At 35.5% G+C, this 14,787-nt stretch overlaps 2 long non-coding RNA genes across 2 annotated transcripts; both read left to right on the forward strand.

Moving 5' to 3' along the window:
* Positions 1-1,065: 1,065 nt before the first annotated feature.
* LOC130469045 (uncharacterized) lies at positions 1,066-3,843 on the forward strand. The gene is made up of 4 exons (XR_008929425.1): positions 1,066-1,521; positions 1,614-1,872; positions 2,533-2,597; positions 3,616-3,843. It is a non-coding gene; the product is annotated as an uncharacterized lncRNA (long non-coding RNA).
* A 5,255-nt stretch (positions 3,844-9,098) lies between these two features.
* Positions 9,099-12,063, forward strand: LOC130469046 (uncharacterized). Its single transcript, XR_008929426.1, has 4 exons — positions 9,099-9,630; positions 9,723-9,981; positions 10,642-10,706; positions 11,725-12,063. It is a non-coding gene; the product is annotated as an uncharacterized lncRNA (long non-coding RNA).
* The last annotated feature ends 2,724 nt before the right edge of the window (positions 12,064-14,787 follow it).

Raw genomic sequence — 14,787 nt, forward strand, 5'->3', positions numbered from 1 at the left:
TTATTAAATGAACTATACAAATCTTAAAGTCATGTGTGTATAAGTGACACCGACGGAAAAGTGAAGGACTAAATTGATTGAAAACTACGTTACGTAAAGGAATAAATTTAAGAGAAGATTCCAGTGGTCCAAGATCGTTAGAAATCATTTGTTGTCTTGAAAAGATGGGAATGTATGAATTGGTGAAAGTGCTAAGAGTTAAGCCCAAGAGTCATACATCCATGAAAGGCGTAATGAGGTTCAGTAGAAAGGCAAAGTTGAGCAGAAGGAGTTTCTGTAGATCATACTAAGATTCAAGCTGTGAGTGAGTGACCTACTCCAAAGGAACATGTCTAATATCTGAAGTTTCCTAGGCCTGGCTGACTATTATAGGAAGTTTGTGAAAGAATTTTCGAAGAAAGCAAAACCAATGACCAACTTGATGAAAAAGGAATCGAAATTCGAGTGGAGTGAGAAATGTGAGGAAGCTTTCAAGATCTTAAAAGAGCGTTTGACCTCCGCACCTGTTGTCGCGTCAGTTGAAACCTTGTGAGACGAATTACCCTACCCATAACCTAGAGCTAACTGTTGTTGTGTTCGCTTGGAAGATTTGGAAACATTACCTTTATGGGGAAACATGTAAGATCCTTACCGACCATAAAAGTCTGAAATTTTGACAAAAAGGTCCAATGAATCTTGGGAACGACATTGAAAATGAGTATTGTTTTCCATCCTGCAACCAATAGACAGATTGAGACTACTAACGGAATATATGTTGAAAACCTGTGTTATTGACTTTAAGGGTAATTGGGAAAAACCACCTAGAGTCGATTGAATTTCTTGCAACAATAGTTACTATGCGAGCTTTAAGATGCACCTGTTGAGGCATTGTGTGGAAAGAAGTGTAGAAATCCCACTTGCTACGATTTTAGTGGAAGTATAGCGTTGGGGACATGATTCGTTGAAGTAGAAATAACCAAAGTATTCCCTAAGATGAGTTACGAGGGCGTAACTCGTTTTCTTTAAGAGGGGTAGTGTAATCCCCCGTAAATTTATAAATTTTATTAAATATATTTTAACATATATTATTTATATTTAAATAGAATTTATGAATTTTAGTAATAAATATATAATTAACGTATATTTATTTTATTTATTTTATTTACGTTTTAAATATTTCAACGAATTAGAAAATTAAAAGTAATTTTAGAATTTTACGTTGAAAAGAATTCGAATTATGAAAACGCGTCCGATTGAATTTGGATAAACAATCCTAACTATTTTTGGATTCAAACAACATCAATTCCAATCCTAGCCCAAGTTTGCAAAGCCCAATAAAGAAACCCAAACAAAATTACCCATACCTCTACTCTCCTTCAATTCACGTAAAAGCAAAAACAAGAGAAGTCAAACCCTCCTTCCCTCCTATTCTTTCACGTAAACCAGAAAACCCTCAAACCTTGGTACTCTCTGCCCCAGCCGCAGCCACCGTACACTCGCCGGACCGCCGCCGCGTTGTCGCACCGCCGATCCCTCCGTCCGGTACTCTCCTTCTCCCTCTCTTACTCTCTCTCGTTCTTTCTTCTTATCCCCTAATGTCTATTTGTTTCTTCTTTTCAACTCCGGCCGGTTAGAACCGCCGCTGCCACCAGTGCTCGCCACCACGCAAGCCCAGCCGCGTTGCCAGTTCGCCGTCCTGTCTCACCGTCGCGCCTTGCCCCGCCAACTTCTTCTCCCTTTCTTCTTTCGCGGGTTACCACCGTAGGCGCACGCAACCACCACCCAGCAAGCCACCTGCGCCGCCAGCCTTGTCGACCGATCGTCGACCACCCACACCTGCTGCCGCACCGCCATTGCCGCCGGCCAGCAGCCTTTCTCTCCTCCTTAATTTTGGTTATTTCTCCCCCTTCAATTTATTTAAATTATTATTTGTCTTTTAATAAATTAATTAATGTTAATTTTCATGATTTAACTTATTAAGTTTTGATGATGTATTTAGAATTCAGATTATATGTTGATATTATAATTTAGTTTATTTCAGATTTATTAATCATGTTTAAGTTAGGATTTTAATTATATTTTGTCAATTTAAATTATGTTTTCTTGAAGTAAATTTATAGTTTTTATGGTTTAAATATAGATTTCAAATTATATGTACTATATAATGAAGTTATTAATTTTCAGATTATATAATTTTGTCAAATGAGGATTTGAATTATTTAAAGAATGAATTTTAATGCTTTAATAGTTAGAAAATCATAGTATGATGTTTATGAATTATTAAAGTTATTGTTTTTATGATTTTAAGCATATTAATTATGGTTTGGTGAAGTTTTAAACTATTTTATATTGCTGGAATTTTAGAAAGGGATGCTTTATTGGAGTTTATGATAATTGGTGATCATTAGTGTAGGAATCACTATGCTAGGAGGTTTAGTAGCTAAGTGTTGTCATTGGGGAATGTTCTAATTATGTTTAGGAAGGGTTTGAAGCACCCTAATGTTGCAGAAAATTCAATGTGAGTTGATATGAATCTATATTGGTTGTTTTTAGGTGGAGAATTCTCGTTAGGCGACTTTTGAAAGTGTTAAAGTGGCCTATTAGTTTGTTTACACAAGGTACGTACATACCTGTGTGCTTGGAATGTGTGCTAATTGTTGAAACCATGTTGAATCTTGTTGTTGAACTTGGTTATGTTGATATTATTGTTGAACTTGGTGATGTTGATATTATGGACGAACTGGGTTATATTGAATGTGCATGTTTAATACTGTTGGACAAACTTATTGAACTTATTTTGCACTATAAAAACTGTAACATGTTAGTATGGATGTTTGATACAAACATGTTGGTTGGGAACACTAGATTATTCTATATGATTGGGTTGGATCGATTGGTTGTTGTTCCCTTTCTATCTTTTCACTACTTTATAAGGGCGGAGGACCTTGTTTAGTAGGTTGAAACTTTATGCCCATATACAGGGTTGCTCATGGTTAAAGGAAAGGTTGGTTAAGTTGGAATGAGTCTTGATTGATGCGTTTATGATCACTTACTTAATTCCAAGATAAAAACAGTTGTGAACAAATGTGAATTGTCTGTCTTATGTAATGGTTGAGTCATAACGGAATCTCAATTTATAAATCATGTAAAGTGAAACTGAATAGCAATAGCTTTAGACTGTGCACGTCTGAAGTGACGGACAAACAGGAGTTGGGGTTCATGGTGGTAGCCCATGGCCTTTTCTGGAACCGGATTGATCACCGTGTCCTATTTTTATTTAAACGTTCCTCGATATCGCAGGTCACTGAGGTTACGGAGTCGCGCCCGTACCTCGTCTTCCTTAGTGAAGACTTCTGGATGGTCAACTCGGTCCATTGTCTATTTCAACTAAAATAATATTATGGTTATCAAGCCTATCTTAGTCTAGTCAAGTATAGTCGTCAAATTATTATGTTTTGTCTGTCCTTACTTATATTTATTAGTATCATGTTAGGGTTGTTGGTTTGATAGTATCATGCTAGGATTGTTGTTGTTTTAGTATGTAGTACTCAGCTTTGCTGATTACGTGCTTTGTTTGTGTGTGTTGATCATGGCTATGCCTTATTGATCCTGTGATGACCCATCTTTGGTGAGCAGTCTCTAAGGATCAATAAGCGTTGCCCATCTACAGGTTTGAAGATGATGCATCATTGGGATCGGGATTAGAGAGCTTGTAGTTCTATTTGTTTAATTAAGTGATTTAATTTGTTAACTTGGATTTGAAATTTGTCATACTATTCGTATTTCCTTAATTCAGTTAATTGGTTTGGACCTAATATGTAATAGATTATTTATGAACCTAAAAGTTAGTTTTATGTTTTCCGCTGCAAAATTCTGAATAAGCCGTAACGTTTTCACACGGGCGATAATGCCTTGATAATTCTCTACGTTTTATATTAAAATGTTGTTTTAGAAAAGAGAGAATTGTCGGGGTGTTACAAAGTGGTATCTAGAAGCTAAGGTTTTATTTTAATAAATTTTTAGGCGCCTAACTATCTAGTTATTTAAAATAAATTCCTTAAAAATCGAGATTCTACGCATTATAGTGATAAAAAAATTGGTATTTTTTTTTGGGGGGCCGATTTCCTTTTACCTTGTTTGAAGTATACGATATTCCTTATTTACGTTCGAAATCAAATTATTTTTCCAAATTAAAGTGATACTTTCGACATTTTTATTTTTCTTATTATTTATTATTCAAACAAATAAATAAAAATAATATGAATACATTTTTCTTAAAAAGGAGTTCAATTTTTTTTAGTTGTTTCAAGAGTTAGAATTCGTTAATTAGCAAAATATAAATCTTTTCAATTTTTTTTTTTTTTAACTTTATTTTCGAATTTATTCTCTACGCATTTTCTTAATTTATTCTACTTTATTTATTATATATTTTTATTTATGTTATTATTCTATGTTATAATTTTCTTATATTATCGTCCTTTTACTTTGTTATTTAAATTATTTCAATGCTTTAGTTTATGAGAGATGGGTAGTATAAGAAGGGCATATAGGATAGAATTATATGTGCATTAGTAGTTAATTGCTAGCATAAGAAGTTAATTGCTATGTGCATTTGTTAAATGTTTAAGTGTTGCATGTAAATGTGCATAGAAATTGTTTGATTCCACCAAACTTATTGATCATTGAACCTTGTTTATGTTTTGGCTGGAAAATCGTTAGTGAGACCTTGAATTGTTTATTTCAGGAATAAAATGTTTCTTTCCAAGTATACCAACATAGGATCCTTCGAGAAACTTGATATAGAAACCCCTGATATTTACGTGAAGAAAATCATGTTTGGATGTGAATATTATGCTAAAGTTCAAGGGCAACCTATCTTAATGAGAAAGGATATCATAGCAGCCACTATCATTAATTGCTTACCTAACAAATTTCCATATCTAGAACTCAAGGAAAAGTTTAAAGACATGCATTCTGATAATGGAACTCCAAACTTGACTAAGTATGGGACTTGGGATGGTAGATGGAAATATGATTCAGAAATCCTGACCACCATTATTGAAGCGGCAGAAAGTGGGTTTAGAGACGGTAAAATCGTAGGGAGTCATGTTGGGGATTCAGTTACAGAAGAACCTATGGGAATAGGTGTAAATAATGACCTAGAGGAAAATGATGTAGCTGTGGAGAATGAGAATGTAGGTGTTGAGGCAGAGAATCCTAACCTAGTGGCCCATGAGCCAACCATCGAAATTTCTAGTGACTCAGATGCAGAGCTCGAAAGTGAACAGGAGATTGCAAGTGAGCATAATCAAGATGAAGACATGGGAGAAGATGCGAACCCTGAGGAAGACCCCGATGAAGACCCTGAAGAATAGTTCGATGATCTTGAGATCTAAATGTCACTCCGCAAGTTTCAGGAGCAATGGATAGGCAAGAGGCCACAAATATTTTGAAGTCATAAATAGTTAATTAGCTCTTTTATGTTTTAAAGAATAAGTAGCAAAGCTACAACAGTTTAAGGTTAAAGTTTAGTGAAGTTTGAAATGTTCTTTATTATTTTGAAGGATGTAATAAATATTTATGGAGTTAGCAATAAAAGTTAAAGTTTTCAAGGAATTGTTCTTTATTCTATTATGAGGATTCCATAATACCCCAACCTTTAGGTAACACGTCATGGATTAATTTTCCATTGGTTGCATACTCAGTGTGAATTGTGGATCAATTTAATTGCCACAATAATATTAAATGATTTGAGTACATAAAGGAAGTGGGGGCCAACCTAGACCCTCATGACCAATATGACTCAAAATGTTATGCCTTATATGCAGTGTGTGAATGTCTTTCGTGAATTATTGAGGATGATTATTTTTCAATGATTATTGCATCTTGTAGACGATCGTTGCACCTTCATAAACGATTGTCGTGCCTTCATAAATGATGTGTATTAATGTGAACATTGTTGGTTGAGGCGAACCTTATGGTCAATTCAAGTATTAAATTGTATGGGATAACGTATAGGTGATGTTTCAAACCTAAAGTAGAATATACTAATTGCAGGTCGCGTTCTAGAATGGCCAACAATAATGACTTAGTTGTTGCTATTCGCCTCTTGGCGGAAAAGCTGACCCTACCTTTTTAGAAAACCGGGTTGGAGAGTTTGAGAAATTGTTTGGGGATTTGAATTGTCTTAAGAATATGAGAGTGGGTCAAGTTGTCATGTATTTGAAAGATGAAGCCGATTTACAGTGGAGAGAAATAGGGTTAGGATTAGCGCTGCTGAGAAATTCAATTAGGATTCAATTGTTACTGCCTTAAGGGAAAGGTTTACCCTACCTTATATGAGAAAGCAGAAAGTTTAGGAATTCATAAACATTAGTATGAGGAGCATGATCATCGATGAATACTATTGCAGATTTATAGCATGACCACCTTAGGATTAGGTGGGGAAACCTCTACATCTTTGGATTTTGTGTATGGGGGAGCTGCTCATATTTATGGGTTGCAGTCTAGAATGGACAAGAAAAATATTGTTGTTGGGGAGAAAAGAAAAGAGTTTAATGCTGGGGAAAACCAAGGAAATTTCAAGAGAAATATGAATGAAAATGGTAATGGGAGTGGTAACCAGGTGAAGAAGGGATTTAATCAGTCAGGAAATTAGGGTCGAAGCCTTTAGGGGCGTAGAACAACTAAGAGAACTTCCATAAGTCTGCTAATGAGAATAACAACCATAATAAGGCTCCGGATAAACTATTCGTTATGAGTAGAAGTGAAGCTGAACGTTTTGCAGATGTAGTTTATGGTACTTTTCTATTAACTCCGTGCCAGTTAAAACATTGTTCGATTCAGGGGCAACTTGCTCTTTTATTTCGTCCTCTATTGTTAAAAGTTGAAGTTAGTAGATTTTGAGGCGATTGATTTACCTGTTAGTCTACCTACTGGTGTAACTATAAAGTGTACCAAGTTGTTTAAGAACTTGTCTTTGAAGACAAAAGATTGTGTTTTTCCTTCTGATTTGATAAAGTTTAGTCTGAGGGACCTAGATGTAATTTCGGGGATGGACTAGCTAAGTGTGTACAAGGCTAAGGTAGATTGTGAAGTTCAGAAAGTAAGTTTAAGGAACCTTATTGGGAAATTGACCTCATTTGGATGTTTTGAAAAGTCCAAGAACCTTTACTTATTTCCGTAATGCAAGTGAGGAAATTGATGAATAGGGAGTACGAACTATTTTCTGTAGTGTGTCAGAGGTGATTAAAGAAGTTAGTGACAATCGAGGATGTTGCCATTGTGAGTGGATTCATTGATGTGTTTTCGAGTGAAATTACAAGTATGTTACCTATTAGAGCTTTTGAGTTCACTATAGACTTAGATCCTGAAACGACACCTATATCCAAGGCACCTTATAGCATGGCACCTCCTGAAATGAGCGAATTAAGACACAATTGCAAGAGTTGTTTGTTAAGGAGAAAGATAAGAGTATGGAATCATGCATCGATTTTAGGGAGCTAAACACCATCAAGAACGAGTATCCTTTGCCTAGGATAGATGACATATTTGATCAATTGAATTGGGCGAGTGTGTTCTCAAAGTCTGATTTGTGTTGAAGTACCACCAATTGAGGATAGATGATAGGGGCCTAGACCTCATTAGGACTCGTTATTGTCATTATGGGTTTAAAGTAATGTCTTTTGGGTTAACCAATGCACCTGCCATAAATATGAAATTGATGAATGAGATTTCCCACGAATTCCGAATTAAGTTCGTTATTATATCACTGATGGTATCCTGATTTATTCAAAGAATGCAAAAAGAGCATAATGAAATCTTGATGATTATTTGGAGACGCTTAGAAAGAATCTAGTTTTATTAAATGAAGTATACAAATCTTGAAGTTATGTGTGTATAAGTGACACCGACGGAAAAGTGAAAGATTAAATTGATTGAAAACTACGTTACGTAAGGGAATAAATTTAAGAGAAGATTTGAGTGGTCCAGGATCGTTTGAAATCAATTGTTGTCTTGAAAAGAGGAATGTATGAATTGGTGAAAGTGCTAAGAGTTAAGCTCAAGAGTTATACATCCAGGAAAGGCGTAATGAGGTTCAGTAGAAAAGGAAAGTGGAGCAGAAGGAGTGTCTGTAGATCCTGCTAAGGTTCAAGCTGTGAGTGAGTGACCTACTCCAAAGAACGTGTCTAATGTTTGAAGTTTCCTAGGCCTATTTGACTATTATAGGAGGTTTCCGAGAAATTTTCGAAGATAGCAAGACCAATGACCAATCTGATGAAAAAGGAATCAATGCTTGAGTGAAGGGAGAAATTTGTGAAAACTTTCCAGATTGTAAAAGAGCATTTGACCCCCGCACTCGTTGTCACGTCAGTTGAAACCTTACGAGGCTAATTAACCTACTCATGAACTAAAGCTAGCTGTTATTGTGTTATATGCGAATATTCGGAGACATTACCTTTATAGGGCAACATGTAAGATCCTTACCGAGCACAAAAGTCTGAAATTTTGGCAATAAGGTCCAGTTGAAGCTTGGGGACAACATTGAAATGAGTATTTCTTTCCACCCTGCAACCGATAGACAGACTGAGATTACTATGAAATATATGTTGAGATTTTGTGTTAATTGACTTTAAGGGTAATTGGGAAGACCAACTAGAATGATTGAATTCCTTGCACCAATAGTTACCATGCGAGCATTACGATGTCACATGTTGAGGCATTGTGAGGGAAAAGTGTAGAAGTCCATTGCTAGAATGATTTGAGTGAAAATATTGTATTGAGGACATAATTCATTGAGAAAGAAATACCCAAAGTTATTCCGTGAGATGAGTTACGAGGGCGTAACTCGTTTTCTTTAAGAGGGGTAGAATGCGATATAAATTCGCGCTTTTTACCTAATTTTATGGTGTTTTCATGCATTTTTATGCTTATTTTAGCAAATTATACATGTTGGTTCAAAGTAAATAGATTCTCCGCATAAGAAAAACGTGTTCATGAGTAACACAAGCAACTTTTAAGTTGGCAAAATGTGCACATGAGGGGCACAAGTACCTCTCCAGTAAGAAAGTTAAAATCTTTTGGGAAAATGTGGGAACTTTCGTGTCAAGTTTCGGGACGAAACTTCTTTTAAGAGGGGTAGATTGTAATCCCCCGTAAATTTATAAATTTTATTAAATATATTTTAACATATATTATTTATATTTAAATAGAATTTATGAATTTTAGTAATAAATATATAATTAACGTATATTTATTTTATTTATTTTATTTACGTTTTAAATATTTCAACGAATTAGAAAATTAAAAGTAATTTTAGAATTTTACGTTGAAAAGAATTCGAATTATGAAAACGCGTCCGATTGAATTTGGATAAACAATCCTAACTATTTTTGGATTCAAACAACATCAATTCCAATCCTAGCCCAAGTTTGCAAAGCCCAATAAAGAAACCCAAACAAAATTACCCATACCTCTACTCTCCTTCAATTCACGTAAAAGCAAAAACAAGAGAAGTCAAACCCTCCTTCCCTCCTATTCTTTCACGTAAACCAGAAAACCCTCAAACCTTGGTACTCTCTGCCCCAGCCGCAGCCACCGTACACTCGCCGGACCGCCGCCGCGTTGTCGCACCGCCGATCCCTCCGTCCGGTACTCTCCTTCTCCCTCTCTTACTCTCTCTCGTTCTTTCTTCTTATCCCCTAATGTCTATTTGTTTCTTCTTTTCAACTCCGGCCGGTTAGAACCGCCGCTGCCACCAGTGCTCGCCACCACGCAAGCCCAGCCGCGTTGCCAGTTCGCCGTCCTGTCTCACCGTCGCGCCTTGCCCCGCCAACTTCTTCTCCCTTTCTTCTTTCGCGGGTTACCACCGTAGGCGCACGCAACCACCACCCAGCAAGCCACCTGCGCCGCCAGCCTTGTCGACCGATCGTCGACCACCCACACCTGCTGCCGCACCGCCATTGCCGCCGGCCAGCAGCCTTTCTCTCCTCCTTAATTTTGGTTATTTCTCCCCCTTCAATTTATTTAAATTATTATTTGTCTTTTAATAAATTAATTAATGTTAATTTTCATGATTTAACTTATTAAGTTTTGATGATGTATTTAGAATTCAGATTATATGTTGATATTATAATTTAGTTTATTTCAGATTTATTAATCATGTTTAAGTTAGGATTTTAATTATATTTTGTCAATTTAAATTATGTTTTCTTGAAGTAAATTTATAGTTTTTATGGTTTAAATATAGATTTCAAATTATATGTACTATATAATGAAGTTATTAATTTTCAGATTATATAATTTTGTCAAATGAGGATTTGAATTATTTAAAGAATGAATTTTAATGCTTTAATAGTTAGAAAATCATAGTATGATGTTTATGAATTATTAAAGTTATTGTTTTTATGATTTTAAGCATATTAATTATGGTTTGGTGAAGTTTTAAACTATTTTATATTGCTGGAATTTTAGAAAGGGATGCTTTATTGGAGTTTATGATAATTGGTGATCATTAGTGTAGGAATCACTATGCTAGGAGGTTTAGTAGCTAAGTGTTGTCATTGGGGAATGTTCTAATTATGTTTAGGAAGGGTTTGAAGCACCCTAATGTTGCAGAAAATTCAATGTGAGTTGATATGAATCTATATTGGTTGTTTTTAGGTGGAGAATTCTCGTTAGGCGACTTTTGAAAGTGTTAAAGTGGCCTATTAGTTTGTTTACACAAGGTACGTACATACCTGTGTGCTTGGAATGTGTGCTAATTGTTGAAACCATGTTGAATCTTGTTGTTGAACTTGGTTATGTTGATATTATTGTTGAACTTGGTGATGTTGATATTATGGACGAACTGGGTTATATTGAATGTGCATGTTTAATACTGTTGGACAAACTTATTGAACTTATTTTGCACTATAAAAACTGTAACATGTTAGTATGGATGTTTGATACAAACATGTTGGTTGGGAACACTAGATTATTCTATATGATTGGGTTGGATCGATTGGTTGTTGTTCCCTTTCTATCTTTTCACTACTTTATAAGGGCGGAGGACCTTGTTTAGTAGGTTGAAACTTTATGCCCATATACAGGGTTGCTCATGGTTAAAGGAAAGGTTGGTTAAGTTGGAATGAGTCTTGATTGATGCGTTTATGATCACTTACTTAATTCCAAGATAAAAACAGTTGTGAACAAATGTGAATTGTCTGTCTTATGTAATGGTTGAGTCATAACGGAATCTCAATTTATAAATCATGTAAAGTGAAACTGAATAGCAATAGCTTTAGACTGTGCACGTCTGAAGTGACGGACAAACAGGAGTTGGGGTTCATGGTGGTAGCCCATGGCCTTTTCTGGAACCGGATTGATCACCGTGTCCTATTTTTATTTAAACGTTCCTCGATATCGCAGGTCACTGAGGTTACGGAGTCGCGCCCGTACCTCGTCTTCCTTAGTGAAGACTTCTGGATGGTCAACTCGGTCCATTGTCTATTTCAACTAAAATAATATTATGGTTATCAAGCCTATCTTAGTCTAGTCAAGTATAGTCGTCAAATTATTATGTTTTGTCTGTCCTTACTTATATTTATTAGTATCATGTTAGGGTTGTTGGTTTGATAGTATCATGCTAGGATTGTTGTTGTTTTAGTATGTAGTACTCAGCTTTGCTGATTACGTGCTTTGTTTGTGTGTGTTGATCATGGCTATGCCTTATTGATCCTGTGATGACCCATCTTTGGTGAGCAGTCTCTAAGGATCAATAAGCGTTGCCCATCTACAGGTTTGAAGATGATGCATCATTGGGATCGGGATTAGAGAGCTTGTAGTTCTATTTGTTTAATTAAGTGATTTAATTTGTTAACTTGGATTTGAAATTTGTCATACTATTCGTATTTCCTTAATTCAGTTAATTGGTTTGGACCTAATATGTAATAGATTATTTATGAACCTAAAAGTTAGTTTTATGTTTTCCGCTGCAAAATTCTGAATAAGCCGTAACGTTTTCACACGGGCGATAATGCCTTGATAATTCTCTACGTTTTATATTAAAATGTTGTTTTAGAAAAGAGAGAATTGTCGGGGTGTTACAGGTAGAATGCGATAGAAATTCGCGCTTTTTACCTATTTTTATAGCAATTTTATGCATTTTATGATCATTTTTAGCAACTTATACATGTTGGTGCAAAGTACATAGATTCTTCGCATGAGAAAAAGGTGTTCTTGAGTAACACAAGCAACTTTAAGTTGGCAAAAGAGTGCACATGAGTGGCACAAGTATTTCTCTGGTAAGAATGAATTAAAGACTTTCGAAAAATGTGTGAGTTCTTGTGTCAAGTTTCGGGACGAAACTTCTTTTAAGAGGGGTAGATTGTAATCCCCCGTATATTTATAAAGTTTATTAATATAGTTTTACAAATAATTAATTTTATTTAAATTATATTGGTGAATTTTAGTAATAAATATACATATTTAATGTATATTTATTTATTCAAATGCATTTTAAATATTTTAAGAATTTACGAAATTAAAAATAATTTTAGAATTTTATTTCGAAAAGAATTCGAATTTAAAAAACGATTGAATTTAGAAAATAATCCTAATCGGTTTTGGGATTTCAAATTCTAAAACTAAATCCAAACTCTAGCCCAATTGGGTGAAGCCCAAAATAATAAAACCCAAACTACCAACCCCCCCTTCTCTTTCAATATTACGTAAAAACAAAAAAAATGAAACAACAACCTCTCTCCTTCAAACTCACGTAAACCAGCAAACCCTCAAACCTTGGTACTCTCTGTCCCGGCCGCAGCCACCGTACACCCGCCGGACCACCGCCGCCGCGTTGTTGCACCGCCGATCCATCTGACGGTACTCTCTCTTCTCCTCCCTCTTCTCCTTAGTTTTTCTTTTCCTTTCCGTTTTATCGCTCCTCCTCACCCTCGTTTCTGTTGTTGCGGCAACCTCCACGACTATGCTGCTGCGCTACATTGTTGAACCGCCTCCGTCCGTCGCCTACACTAACGGTCGCCGCGTCTCAGCCAGGCCGACGCTCTTCGTTTCTTCCTCTCGTTCTTTCTACTCTCTTTCGATCTCCTCCCTTGCTGCACAGGTCTACCACCAGCCGCGACGACCACCTATTGTTGCGCAACCAGTCACCACCGCGACCAGCGGCGCCGCTTCTCCCCTCCGGCCGCCGTCTCTCTCCTCACCTTGGTTATTTCTTTACCCCTAAAATTATTTAATGTTTTAATTTTGTTTTAGTAATTGAATTAATGTTTTTTTTTCATGCTTTAAATTTATGGTTTTAATTATGTAATTATAGAAATCAGATTGTATGTTTTGCATAATGAAATTATTAATTTTCAGATTATATAATTAAATTAAAATAAGGATTTTAATTATTAAAGTATAAACTTTTAAGGTTTTAATGATTTAAAATCATGGTAGGATGTTTATGAATTATTAAAGTTATGATTTTTATGATTTTAAGTATGTTGGATATATTTTAGAGTAGTTTGAAATTAGTTATATTGCTGAAAATTTAAAGTACGATGTTTGCAAAGAGTTTTCAACGAATTTCAATCACTAATTCAATAATTGTTATGCTAGGAAATCAAATATTCAAGTTTTGTTATTGGAGAAAAGTTCTAAATATGTTTAAGATGTAGTTAGAATGTGTTATTATAGCTATGAACGATTAGAAGTTGATTGGGAATCCTTGTTGGTTGTTTTTAGGCGGAGAATTCTCTGTAGGCGACTTTTGAATTATTAAAGTGGTCTTGCAGTTTGTTTACACAAGGTACGTACATACCTATGTGCTTGGAATGTGTGTTATCTGTTGAAACCAAGTTGAAATTTGTTGATGGACTTGATTATGTTGAAATTTCATGTTTAATATTGTTGGATGGACATGTTGAACATATATATTTCGTTATGAGGATTATAACATGTTAGTAGATGCTTGATGCAAACATGATTGATTGGGAACACTAGATTACTTTATATATATTGATTCAAATTGATCGATTGTTGTTCCCTTTTAGCTTTTCACTACTTTATGAGGGCCGAGGACCTTGTTTAGTAAGTTGAAACCTTATACCCATATAGAGGGGTTGATCAGTATTAAAGGAAATGTTGGATTTAATTGGAATGAGTCTTGTTTGATACCTTTGTGATCACTTACTTAATTCCAAGATAAAAACAGTTGTGAATAAATGTGGATTTTATGCCTTATGTGATTGTTGAGTCATAATAGGGTTTCAATTTGTAAATCATGTAAAGTGAAACTGAGTAGCAATAGCTTTAGACTGTGCACGTCTAAAGTGACGGACAAACAGGAGTTGGGGTTCATGGTGGTAGCCCATGGCCTTTATCTCGGACCGGATTGATCACCGTGTCCTATTTTTTATTCAAACGTTCCTCGATATCGCAGGTCACTGAGATTACGGAGTCGCGTCCGTACCTCGTCTTCCTTAGTGAAGCTTCTAGCTAGAAAACTCCGTCCATTGCCTATTTCAATTAAATAATATTATTGTTATAAAAGTCTAGTCCAGTCTAGCCTAGTCTAGCCAAGTGTGGTCGTCAACTTATCACGTTTTGCCTGCCCTTACTTATGTTTAATAGTATCATGTTAGGATTGTTATTGTTTTAGTATGTAGTACTCAGCTTTGCTGATTACGTGGTTTGTTTGTGTGTGTTGATCATGGCTATGCCTTATTGATCCTGTGATGACCCATCTTTGGTGAGCAGTCTCTAAGGATCAATAAGTGTTGCCCATCTACAGGTTTGAAGATGATGCATAATTGGGATCGG

This window comes from Spinacia oleracea, chromosome 3, assembly GCF_020520425.1.
Source record: "Spinacia oleracea cultivar Varoflay chromosome 3, BTI_SOV_V1, whole genome shotgun sequence".
Classification (NCBI taxonomy): Eukaryota; Viridiplantae; Streptophyta; class Magnoliopsida; order Caryophyllales; family Amaranthaceae; genus Spinacia; species Spinacia oleracea.